The sequence below is a fragment of the Schistocerca nitens genome, chromosome 4 (assembly GCF_023898315.1).
Source record: "Schistocerca nitens isolate TAMUIC-IGC-003100 chromosome 4, iqSchNite1.1, whole genome shotgun sequence".
Classification (NCBI taxonomy): Eukaryota; Metazoa; Arthropoda; class Insecta; order Orthoptera; family Acrididae; genus Schistocerca; species Schistocerca nitens.
Window position 1 is genome coordinate 605,175,147 of NC_064617.1, and position 12,106 is coordinate 605,187,252.

The window sequence follows — 12,106 nt, forward strand, 5'->3', positions numbered from 1 at the left end:
AACTCCAATCTAGCACATGTGGGATAACATCAGATACAACCCCAGGGTCATACACAAACAGCATTAATCGTCCTTTTGCTTACCCACCAAGTGAAACAGAAATGGAACTCCAGCCCACAAACTGACATCCGACACCTATACAATACAACGCCTGCACATTTGCATGCTTCCTGCAAACATTCTGGGGCCTCTTTCGTTTTAGTCATCAGTCTTCTGGATAGTTTGATGCAGCCCGCAGCGAATTGCTCTCCTGTAGTAATTAATTTATTTATTATATTTTCCCAGAAATAAGTCCCTGCCGTCGCATGATCATCTGTGCCCTCGGTGGCTAGTCAGGCCGGCCGGTGTGGCCGAGCGGTTCTAGGCTCTTCAATCTGGAACCGCGAGGCCGCTACGGTCGCAGGTTCGAATCCTGCCTCGGTCATGGATGTGTGTGATGTCCTTAGGTTAGTTAGGTTTAATTAGTTTCAAGTTCTATGGACTGATGACCTCAGATGTTAAGTCCCATAGTGCTCAGAGTCAGCTGAACCATTTGGCTCAGTCAGCCAGCCTTCAGCGGGTCAGCGGTTCTGACGGTGTTTACGTCCCTGCCGCACGTGTGCGCCACAAGTGTTTACGGTTAGGGTGTAGCGGTGTGCCGCGGTAATAAATAGAACGAATCATGGCCTGAGGAGACTACGGTGTCTACAACGCAAGACAGCGATGGTACGCAAGGGGACTGGTCAGACCCACCCCCGTGGGGAACAGATGATGGTGGAGGAACTGCTACCACGCACTCTCCCGGTGTAAGAACGGAAGAGTGCACGGAATAACGGCAAACAATATGAGAGGGCGGCGGGGGAAGTTATAAAGAAAGCAGCCCGTGTACAGAAGACTTAGCGACCGTAAGGTGCCCTATCTATCTTTACAGCCCTGCAACAAGCTTATCGGATAGGGTCTGTTAACATCAGTAGCATTGGGACACCGATAAAAACCAATATGCTCAGTGACATGATAAAGGCCGCAGACTTAGACATAGTGCTATTACAGGAAGTTCGGGTGATTCCGCCCTCTGAATTTTATGGTTGCGATATTTACTGTTCCCCGTGTGACGAGAGAGGCGTTGGCACTGCGATACTATTGAAGGAAGGGATACGTGCAGAAGAAGTAGAGTATTTGCCTTCTACCCGAGGTACGGCCATGACTATAGGCGGAACACGTTTGATCAATATATACGCACCGTCAGGCTCGGATAAGAGAAGGGACAGAGCCGAATTTCACGCCCATGAGGTTACACCGCTGTTCCGGGGACGATACGCTGCTTTCATACGTGACGGAGATGTTAATTGTGTGCTCGACAGAAAGGACCAACATCCTAACTATATCCTAGCCAAGAACTTCGGGAACTGGTCAACGGAATGGAATTGGTCGATACATGCGACCTAAAGTATCGCAACTAACCAAGATATACATTTTTTATGAGCCATTCCGCGAGTCGTTTGGAACAGATCTACGTTTCAAGGGCGTTAGCGATGTCGACGGTGGACGCTGAAATCTGGCCGACCGCGTCTACAAACCATAAGGCATATATTTGTATGGTTAACCTTGATAGACAGCAGGTATGGAGGCGGAGGAGTAATTGGCAGATGAAAGTCTCCCACCTGCTTGATGCAGAATGCCGGCGCATGGTGGAGGACGCGTGGCATGGCTGCCTCCGTCGACGAAATTCTTACGGTTCTGGACTATAGTGGTGGATCAAGTGCGCGAAGCCAGCTTTACAGAGGACGTTAATAGGTTATGGGAAGGAGGTGTCTCAATGGTAGCGCACGACAACTGACTTTTACTTTACGGCCCTCCGGGAACTGTCCACTGAACCATCTACGCTAGGCTGTTATCCACCGAGTCAAGGCAAAGCTGGTTCAACTTGCGACGCTAAGGATGCTGGGTACGATGATACGCGTGAGGTCGCAAGATTGCCTGCCCAACGAGGTTCCCTTGATGCATTACGTGATGAAGGAAAGAAGAAGATGACGAAGGACATTAATTCATGAAATCGATCTCGGCGATGGCCGTTGCTTTTCAACACAAAGGGGAATAGCACAGGCGTTCACGGATCATTTTAACAAATCCTTTGCGAGTGACGGGGAGGGCCAGATGGAGCTAGAGAATGTCCTGGAGATCCCAGACGCTACGGGGGTGAACGGGGAAGCGGACGTGTTGTAAGACGTCATAGTCTCCTGACCTTCATTGCTTACATATTCCGCCCTCACAGTCATATTCCGCACATCAAGACGCTTCATTCGAACCCAAACTCGATAACATAAAGTCCATGTTGTATGAATTCATGTAAACAATATGCAAATAACTAATAAATCGCAAGTACGCACCGTGGTAGAAATACTCGAGGCTGGCGTAGAGACGCCCATTCAAGACATGAAGCTTTTAGTTCAGGAGAGGCAAACACCACACGCCAGGACCCCGGTCCCTTCAGAGGTTTTCACAGGGAGCTATCTACGTCGGTCGGCAGCCGGCTGTGGAGCGGACAGCATGTTCCCGAGTGAAAGGGGGAACGACCCCGTGTTCGGCTTAAAAGCAAATTCCGATACATTGTGTGGGAGCGCCCAAGCTACGCATTCTTTACAAATATAGCACGCAGTTTCAGAGATTTTCAGAGGGAGACAGCAAACGCCAAACGCCGATGCTACGGATATCCGGATTGGTCGCCTTAAACGAAACGTCATTCTCCCATTTTAGAATAGCAAAGCTGATTGGCAGACGATATTTCTGACGCTTTGAGCTGAAGGAGTAATGGAAGAGACCGAAAGAAATACCCCTTCACGTCTGGCGTGGAGAGGGCCCGTTCCGTTGTCGCTCTTGGAGCGAGAGCAAGTAACGAGAGCGTGCGCGCTTGTACGTGTACTCAAAGAGCGAGGAACAAGTCTCTCCTCAGTACTTCACTGGAAGAGCACCTCTGTCGAGAGCGAATCGAAGTGCGACTCTATATTGAGTCTTTGCGATTAAGCGTTGTTCACTATGTTGACCGCCACACTTATTGTGTGGTGTGAACGGACAGAGTTGTAGTTAAACGCCTGCGAGCGAATTTTTGAGTGGCATCCCGGTGGACTGGTTATCTGACCGGTGTACCACGCCAATAGTTAGACTAGGGGCTAATAGGAGTCCTTGACTTCATCAAGGCGTAGGGAGAGTTTGATTGGCGAAGGTCAATCCAGATAGAACGAGAGCTATCTTATTTGTCAGCATCGAGCGGCGCAGACAGTAGTCATTGCAGCTTACGGTATAGTGCGCTACAGCTATTGCAAGCCCCATATTTTCTCCACAACAGTACACTTCATTGCATTTCACATGCGACAGCCTCGACCGTACCTAGCAACATTCTAATGGATAATTATTCAAATTAAGTAGGTGCGGCTCTCAGCAATTCTGCCAAGTCAATAACAATCTTAAACTCCATACAGAAATTTCATTAGCGAATCCTATCCTTAACAGGTAACTTCACATTCCGAAAAGAACCCGGAAATTACGTGTTCGGTTCATAATTAAGCGCCATTGTGATTTTCTCAGAATTTTTGCAAAATAAATAATAATTTTCGTTAGTTTCACGTTTTTCTTACACTAACTAGCACTACTCCAGTATCCAAGTATCCCACTAGTTATGTAAGAAATTTTGTGAATTTTTGTGCCATTTCCTTACAGTGGACGACTCCAGAAGATATTTATTGCTGAAAGTTTTTCAGGCATTTCTCTTTAGAACGTTAGGAGCGTCTGTCTGACTTCTGTAGTAGTGTGGGGGTGGAAATTGCATTTTGCAGGAGCTACAGGGAAAAGGGTACATCTCAGATTAATCCGTTGCGCAGAATGACAGAATAGCACCCACACGCTCACAGTGTTATCTGACATTACGTCTGAGGAGCTGGAGGAAGCGATTACACGAGGTGCCTCCAACAAGTACCCAGGTTCAGACGGATTCCGGTTGCCCTTGTGACCATTATGACACCGATGTGGTTATGCATGTTTAATGAGATTCTGCGGCAAGAAGTACCGGCTAACATTGAATTCACAGAAGGGCTCATGATCCCGAAACCCAAGCCCCGTGGTGGCAGATGGCCTTGTGATTATCGCCCCTTTACCCTCCTTAATACTGACTGCACGATCTTTATGCGCATACTGGGCAGCCGTATCAAAACGTCGCTGGCGGATCGAATACGTGCCGATCAGACTTGTTTTGGCGGCATCAGTAATATCCACACAGCCTTGGGAGACTATCGTGACGTCGTCGCAACTCGAGGCTGCTAGCCGCCTCCGGGGGGCCTCTGGTTGCTGTAGATTTCGATCATGCTGTTGATCGCGCAGATCATGTGTACCTCGCACCTGTGACGAATAGGATGGGTGTCTCGCCATTATTGGCCACTGCAGTGATGCTGCTTTTGCAGGTGCCAGATCAGCGATGGTGATCAACGGAGGGAGAACAGAGTATTTTAAGGTCTTAAGATCAGTCAGACAGGGTTGCCTTTTGTCGATCCTCCTATATGCGTTCGCCTTAGAACAGTGCCTCGCAGGCCTTCGTCGCCGTCTTACCGGTATCTCCCTGCGGCATCTATCATTCAAATGTACAGAATACGTGGATGAGAATCTTCAGGTTTTGGCGGCGCAAAGACTGTTCCATTAAGTTTCGGGTGTGCAGCCGTAAGAAATCTCCTTCTTCTTCTGCTTCTTGCGGCTGCACACCCGAAACTTAATGGAACATACGTGGATGACATTGTGTTCCTCGTCCGGAATGAGAGGGAGACTCAATCAGAACTGGATTGGCTACAGATGTATGGGATGGCAGCAGGCAGCGAGGTCAACTTCCGAAATATTTTCCGCAATATTGAGAGTGGTAGTGATGTTCAGTCCCAATGGGGCACCGTTAAGTGGGGCGTTCCCCAAGGGTCGGCGCTGGGGCCACTGCTGTTTCTTATTTATGTAAATGATATGCCTTCTAGTGTTACAGGTGATTCAAAAATATTTCTGTTTGCTGATGACACCAGCTTGATAGTGAAGGATCTTGAGTGTAATATTAAAACAGTAACAAATAATGTAGTTCATGAAATAAGTTCGTGGCTTGTGGGAAATAATTTGATGCTAAATCACAGTAAGACTCAGTTTTTACAGTTTCTAACTCACAATTCCTCAAGAACCGATATTTTGATCAGACAGAATGAGCATATTATAAGCGAGACAGAGCAGTTCAAGTTCCTAGGCGTTCGGATAGATAGTAAGCTGTTGTGGAAAGCCCATGTCCAGGATCTTGTTCAGAAACTAAATGCTGCTTTATTTACCATTAGAACAGTATCTGAAATAAGTGACACTTCAACACGAAAAGTAGTCTACTTAGCATATTTTCATACGCTTATGTCGTATGGTATTATTTTTTGGGGTAATTCTTCTGATTCAAAGAGGGTATTTTTGGCTCAAAAACGGACTGTTCGAGCTATATGTGATGTAAGTTCGAGAACCTCTTGTCGACCCCTATTCAATAGTCTGGGAATTCTGACATTGCCCTCAAAGCATATATTTTCTTTAATGTCGTTTGTTGTAAGCAATATTAGCCTATTCCCAAGAGTTAGCAGCTTTCACTCAGTTAATACTAGGCAGAAATCAAATCTGCATGTGGAATGCACTTCCTTGACTCTTGTGCAGAAAGGAGTGCAGTATTCTGCTGCATCCATTTTCAATAAGCTACCACAAGAACTCAAAAACCTTAGCAGTAGCCCAAACTCTTTTAAGTCTAAACTGAAGAGTTTCCTCATGGCTCACTCCTTCTATTCTGTCGAGGAGCTCCTGGAAGAGCTAAAAAATTAAGCAAATTCCAGTGTTACATTGTTGATTTTCTTTATTTAAACTTACGACTTGTCACCTGAATATGGTTTTTTTTATATTTCATTTTATCTGTTTCTGATATCGTGTTATAATGTCATGTATTGACTCGTTCCATGACCATGGAGACTTCTCCTTAATTTGGTCCCATGGAACAATAAATAAATAAAATAAATATAAACCCAATTCATGCGTGTGGGGCGTGGACTAAAACCAGGAAGGGAAGGACCCTTGCCTATGGTGCAAACCCTCCGATTTTTGGGTATCACCTTTCATAAGGAGACGGCGGGAACGGCTGTGGACAACTAGCGACGGCTGTTGCTCAGGGTCCTCACGTCAATACGACTGAACGCCCTACGGTCGATGGATATGCTGCAGCGAGTGTGACTCGTCAACCTTTACCTTGCTCCCATGATGTGCCACCTGACACACCTCCTCCCCTTGACGCGCACGATGGCTATGAGGATTCAGGCGGCTTTTGGGTACTTTGTAAGCCTGGGACAGCTCTAAGGTACAGTACAACACGCTTACCCTCCCAGCGCGAGAAGGGGGCGTTGGTTTGGTGAACTTGCACGAGAAGGCGAGTGCCATGCATATTAATACTATGCTAAAACGGTGGCTCAATAGGAATAACTCGCTTACGGGGACAATCATCGTAGAACTAGTACCAACATCGCATTTTCTCCCGGTCAGTGTTGGCCATATATCGCCCCCGTTCACATATGTCTCACGTTCTTCGTTGAACACAGTTACATTCGGGAGAGTTTACCGATGTCTCGACAGTCGACATCGAAGGCCGTGTACGATCTGCTTCTTCGACGGATCGCTCGGAACAGGGTGGAACGGAAACATCCAGCCGTTAATTGGCACGTGGTGTGGCGCACGGTACACCACCCCCACCTACCTACAACAGTCAGTTCAACATGGCACATTGTAGTGAACCGGAAATACCCAACGAATGACAAAAAGTACGTAATACATTTGGCGGATTCGCCCATGTGTCAGCAATGCGGCATGCTGCATACGGACGACCACCGGCTGGTCTGCGGGGAGGCGTTGGCTGTCTGGACTCTAGCAAGTAAGATACTAGCGTTCATGCGAAGGACTATATATACAGCAATATCTTACGACATAGTATTTTTTCCAGAGGAAACGTGTTTTCAGCGCCATAAGAAGAACGCAGTGGCTTGGGTCACAGGTGTGACGGTCCATTATATATATATATATATAGAGACACACGTCTGACCGTACTGGACGTACTGTATTACTGGCAATACTTGCAAGATGGACACACAAAACTATTATGGGTGTCATAGTACAAGGACTGGTATGCCAATTCCCTAGGAACGGTTTTTGCAGACCCGCCATATACTTGGGGTGTGCCAGGTGCCCAAAGATGAGCGGCGGTGCTGTCGTTGTGAAACCGACAAAGTACGTGATCAACTAAGGAAAACTACGCGAGTATGCGACCTAGGAAGAGCTAACACTTGCACAGTTAGCAATGGAATGTTTCTTCGAATTTTGTTTTAATATCTATACATACTTTATTTTAAAGGGTGCCGGAGGTGGCCGCACTTTCACTTTGTTGTTATTTCATGCTGCACGGTAGGATGGCAGCGAGGTTCCTTCCAGGAAAGTTATAATTTATAAGGACGTACTATGGTTTTGTGAATAATAAAGGTTTCTGTTTCCTACTTTCCTTCGGAAAAGAGAGAGAGAGAGAGAGGGGGGGGGGGGGGGGGTCGGGGCACACATTTTTCAACTGATATTTATCAACCCCTATAAGCAGATAATGGTCTGGACTTCATTGTAATTTCATTCTTCGAGACCTGCAAGATCACCAATGGTATCTGTTCCTTCGAACATGTCCGTAAGAAGAGATACCATCTTCATAAGAATGGTAGAAGCGGGACTACAGAATTATTTCAAATTCAGACTGGTAAAAATACAAAAGAATAAGTAAAATAATACTTTTAGGTATCCAGGGCACAAGATTAAACCTGAAGGAAGAAGTGAGCAAGATTATAGAACCAGAATTAAGCAACCAAAACTATATTTCCAGAATGAGATTTTCACTCTGCAGCGGAGTGTGCGCTGATATGAAACTTCCTGGCAGATTAAAACTGTGTGCCCGACCGAGACTCGAACTCGGGACCTGTTTTAATCTGCCAGGAAGTTTCATATCAGCGCACACTCCGCTGCAGAGTGAAAATCTCATTCTGGAAACATCCCCAAGGCTGTGGCTAAGCCATGTCTCCGCTATATCCTTTCTTTCAGGAGTGCTAGTTCTGCAAGGTTCGCAGAAGAGCTTCTGTAAAGTTTGGAAGGTAGGAGACGAGATACTGGCAGAAGTAAAGCTGTGAGTACCGGGCGTGAGTCGTGCTTCGGTAGCTCAGATGGCAGAGCACTTGCCCGCGATAGGCAAAGGTCCCGAGATCGAGTCCCGGTCGGGCACACAGTTTTAATCTGCCAGGAAGTTTCAAAACTATATTGCTTCAACGAAAGGGCTCTATTGGTGTCAAAACGGAATGTCCAGAGGAAGGCGAAAGATGGATACATCTGGAGCAGAAAACTGGAAAAAGGAAGTGAAAATGCCTGAAGTGTAAATAATATTACAATAAATTGGATACATCAGTTACAAAACGAAGAGATGTAAGAAAGATCGGATAAATGAATGTCTAAAAATAGCCTTAACCACAAGAAAGGACAAGTTAACGGAATATGTCCTAACGATTCTAAGACTGCTGGTTTTAAAATCAATGCAGGAAAACCATTGTAGCGATACACAAATAATACATAATGCAAATTATCTAGTTCTGTAGGTGCTGCATATTTCTCGGGATTCTGCGATCAGTACAAAATGTAAACAGTAAGAGACTGTTTCATTACATCATTTAACTGCCCTAGACAACATCAAGATACATCAGCCACATATAAAACTTGTCGATATTCAGATATTTAGTTGTAAAATCTGCAAAATCCCGCAAAAACTACTTCAGTTCTGTGTTCAAAACAACGCCCGTCTCGTATCAAAAGGTGAAAATGGCGAATGGATATTGTTACGAATGCAGTGTGTCACTAATTAGAAGTACGAGGCTTGGCACGTACGCATACTCGTGGACGAGTATGCCTGACGCGTAGCTGCGCAAACAGATTGCTTCGTGAAAGCCACGTGAGGGGGGTGGCCAATGTCTCTTCCACGATATTGAACGACCGCTAATCCGAGGTACCTGTTTTCAGCACTGAGCCTATCAAAAGGCGACGTACGAGTTTTTCAGCAGTGACTGATTGTTATGTACCAATAATTTCCTGCATCTGTAGACTTAGAGAACGCTTTTGACAATGTTGACTGGAATACTCTCTTTCAAATTCTGAAGGTGGCAGGGGTAAAATATAGGGAGCGAAAGGCTATTTACAATTCGTATAGAAACCAAATGGCAGTTATAAGAGTCGAGGGACGTGAATGGGAAGCAGTGGTTGGGAAGGGAGTGAGACAGGGTTGTAGCCTCTCCCCGATGTTGTTCAATCTGTATATTGAGCAAGCAGTGAAGGAAACAAAAGAAAAATTCGGAGTAGGTATTAAAATCCATGGAGAAGGAATAAAAACTTTGAGGTTCGCCGATGACATTTTAATTCTGTCAGAGACAGCAAAGGACTTGGAAGAGCAGTTGAACGGAATGGATAGTGTCTTGAAAGGAGGATATAAGATGAACATCAACAAAAGCAAAACGAGGATAATGGAATGTAGTCGAATTAAGTCGGGTGATGCTGAGGGAATTAGATTAGGAAATGAGACGCTTAAAGTAGTAATGGAGTTTTGCGATTTGGGGAGCAAAATAACTGATGATGGGCGAAGTAGAGAGGTTATAAAATGTAGACTGGCTATAGCAAGGAAAGCGTTTCTGAAGAAGAGAAATTTGTTAACATCGAGTATAGATTTGTCAGGTAGTCGTTTCTGAAAGTATTTGTATGGAGTGTAGCCATGTATGGAAGTGAAACATGGACAATAATAGTTTAGACAAGACTGGAAGCTTTCGAAATGTGGTGCTACAGAAGAATTCTGAAGATTAGATGGGTAGATCACATAACTAATGAGGAGGTGTTGATTAAGATTGGGAGAAGAGAAGTTTGTGGCACAACTTGACTAGAAGAAGGGATCGGTTGGTAGGACATATTCTGAGGCATCAAGGGATCACCAATTTAGTATTGGAGGGAAGCATGGAGGGTAAAAATCGTAGAGGGAGACCAAGAGAAGAATACACGAACCAGATTCAGAAGGATGTAGGTTGCAGTAGGTACTGGGAGATGAAGAAGCTTGCACAGGATAGAGTAGCATGGAGAGCTGCATCAAACCAGCCTCAGGACTGAAGACCACAACAACAACAACAACAATTTCCTGCTCAACTCAATAAAAGACTCTACTAATTCAGGGCTACTATGATTCATTCGTTTTCAGAGTTCTGTATTTTTCAAGGTCTTACATTTATAAATATGACTGATACGTGAGTAGAACCATAAACTAACGGAGTTGGCATTGTGCCTAACAGTTGATGTTATGAGTGCAATGTCTTGACAAAATGGTGTCAAAGCGAGAAAAGACGTTTTGTGTGTTGCAATATGCGAGATATTTATCTGTTATGTTAGTGCAGCGTGCATTCAGAAAAATATTATGGGAAAGAATAGCCATGTAAACTTTGGTATCGACATTTCAGGACAATTTGTTGTCTCTATAAACAGGAAAGAACCATTGGGTCGACCAAGTGTCCCAGGTGCAACATTAGAGAGGGTGATGGGAAGTTTACTACACAGTCCAAATAAATCGCCATACCGGGCAAAACATGTGTTCCATTTCAGATTTTTTTCTCTTTGAGTCATCATACTCGAACTGTTTCGATGCGGCCCGCCACGAATTCCTCTTTCGTGCCAACCCCCTCTTCTCGCACTTGCAACCTACATTCCCAACTATTTGCAGGATGTAATCTAATTTCGGTCTTCCTCTACAGTTTTTACCCCTCTACAACTCCCTCCAGTACCATGGAAATTATTCTCTGATGTCTTAATAGGTGTCGTATCATTCGGTCCCTCCTTTTCGTCAGTGTTTTCCGTATATTCCTTTCCTCGCCGATTCTATGAGGAACCTCCTTGATACACCATTTGCCGTGCCTGGTTGCCTTGTGATCCAAAGGAGTGTACCAAAGAGGTGCTGAGCATCATTCGTGGCGCTAAAAAGCTTTACAATACATTTATTCAATATAAATCAGTCAAATCAGTTAAAACACTAGGCTTTACTCCACAATGATTATAATGATTGACACAATACGGATCTCAAACACGGAATGATGGAAGTGTGTTTCACATCCGATCACAAATCCATTCCTTTGGTCTAACACAATTACTAAAGGAAAATTATTCAAAATGTTAAAATTTGAGTGAGCAACTAGTGTTCTTGACATTTCCTCCAGGAGAATCAGTGAAAACTTTAGTATGCAAAAGAAGTTATCGAACTTAGCAAAGACCAAAGCAAAAAAAGTACATAAGAAAACTCTGCTCGTGAGTTATTTCCTAATAACATGCCCCCACGTCACCCAAAACTTTCGGGATGCCTTACAAACAGTCATCCCCAATATCCAGGCTCCGCCTCTCTATAACATAAGTACCAACAGATAACATACATGAACATTTAAAGTCACGGCGTGCGAGTCCCGTCCTGAGGTCCAAATAGCTCTAAGTGACAGTAAGAAATGAAAACCCAAAATTAGGCAAGTTTTACGGAAGACCGGAAGACAACAAATATTTCCTACCTAATTAAATGTGTCGAAGATATTTACAACGACAAGGCTATGACTCTAAACGTTACAGGACAGCGCAATGACAGAATTAACAAAACACACATATGTAATAAAGGCCAAACAGAATAGTGACTATTTCATAATGTAATAACTCATGACACAAAGGCCGGCTTAAAGAACGGTTATACATATACCCGAGATCACGGCATTAATATTATCTTGAGCCTGGGTAAGGAGCAGTTCGTTTCGCAATTTTAACCCAATTGCACTACTGGTCGGAAACCGTTATTAATTCTTAATGGAGACATAAGCGATGGCCATCCAACAAGGCAACACAATGAAATAGTTCACCTAAAAGCTTAAAGCATCTTTTAATTATTTTGTACAAATCCGCGTAAGGCGGCATGCGTGATAGCCAAACTGTTACAAAACTTGGGCTCTGGCGCGAGAGAACAGAACTC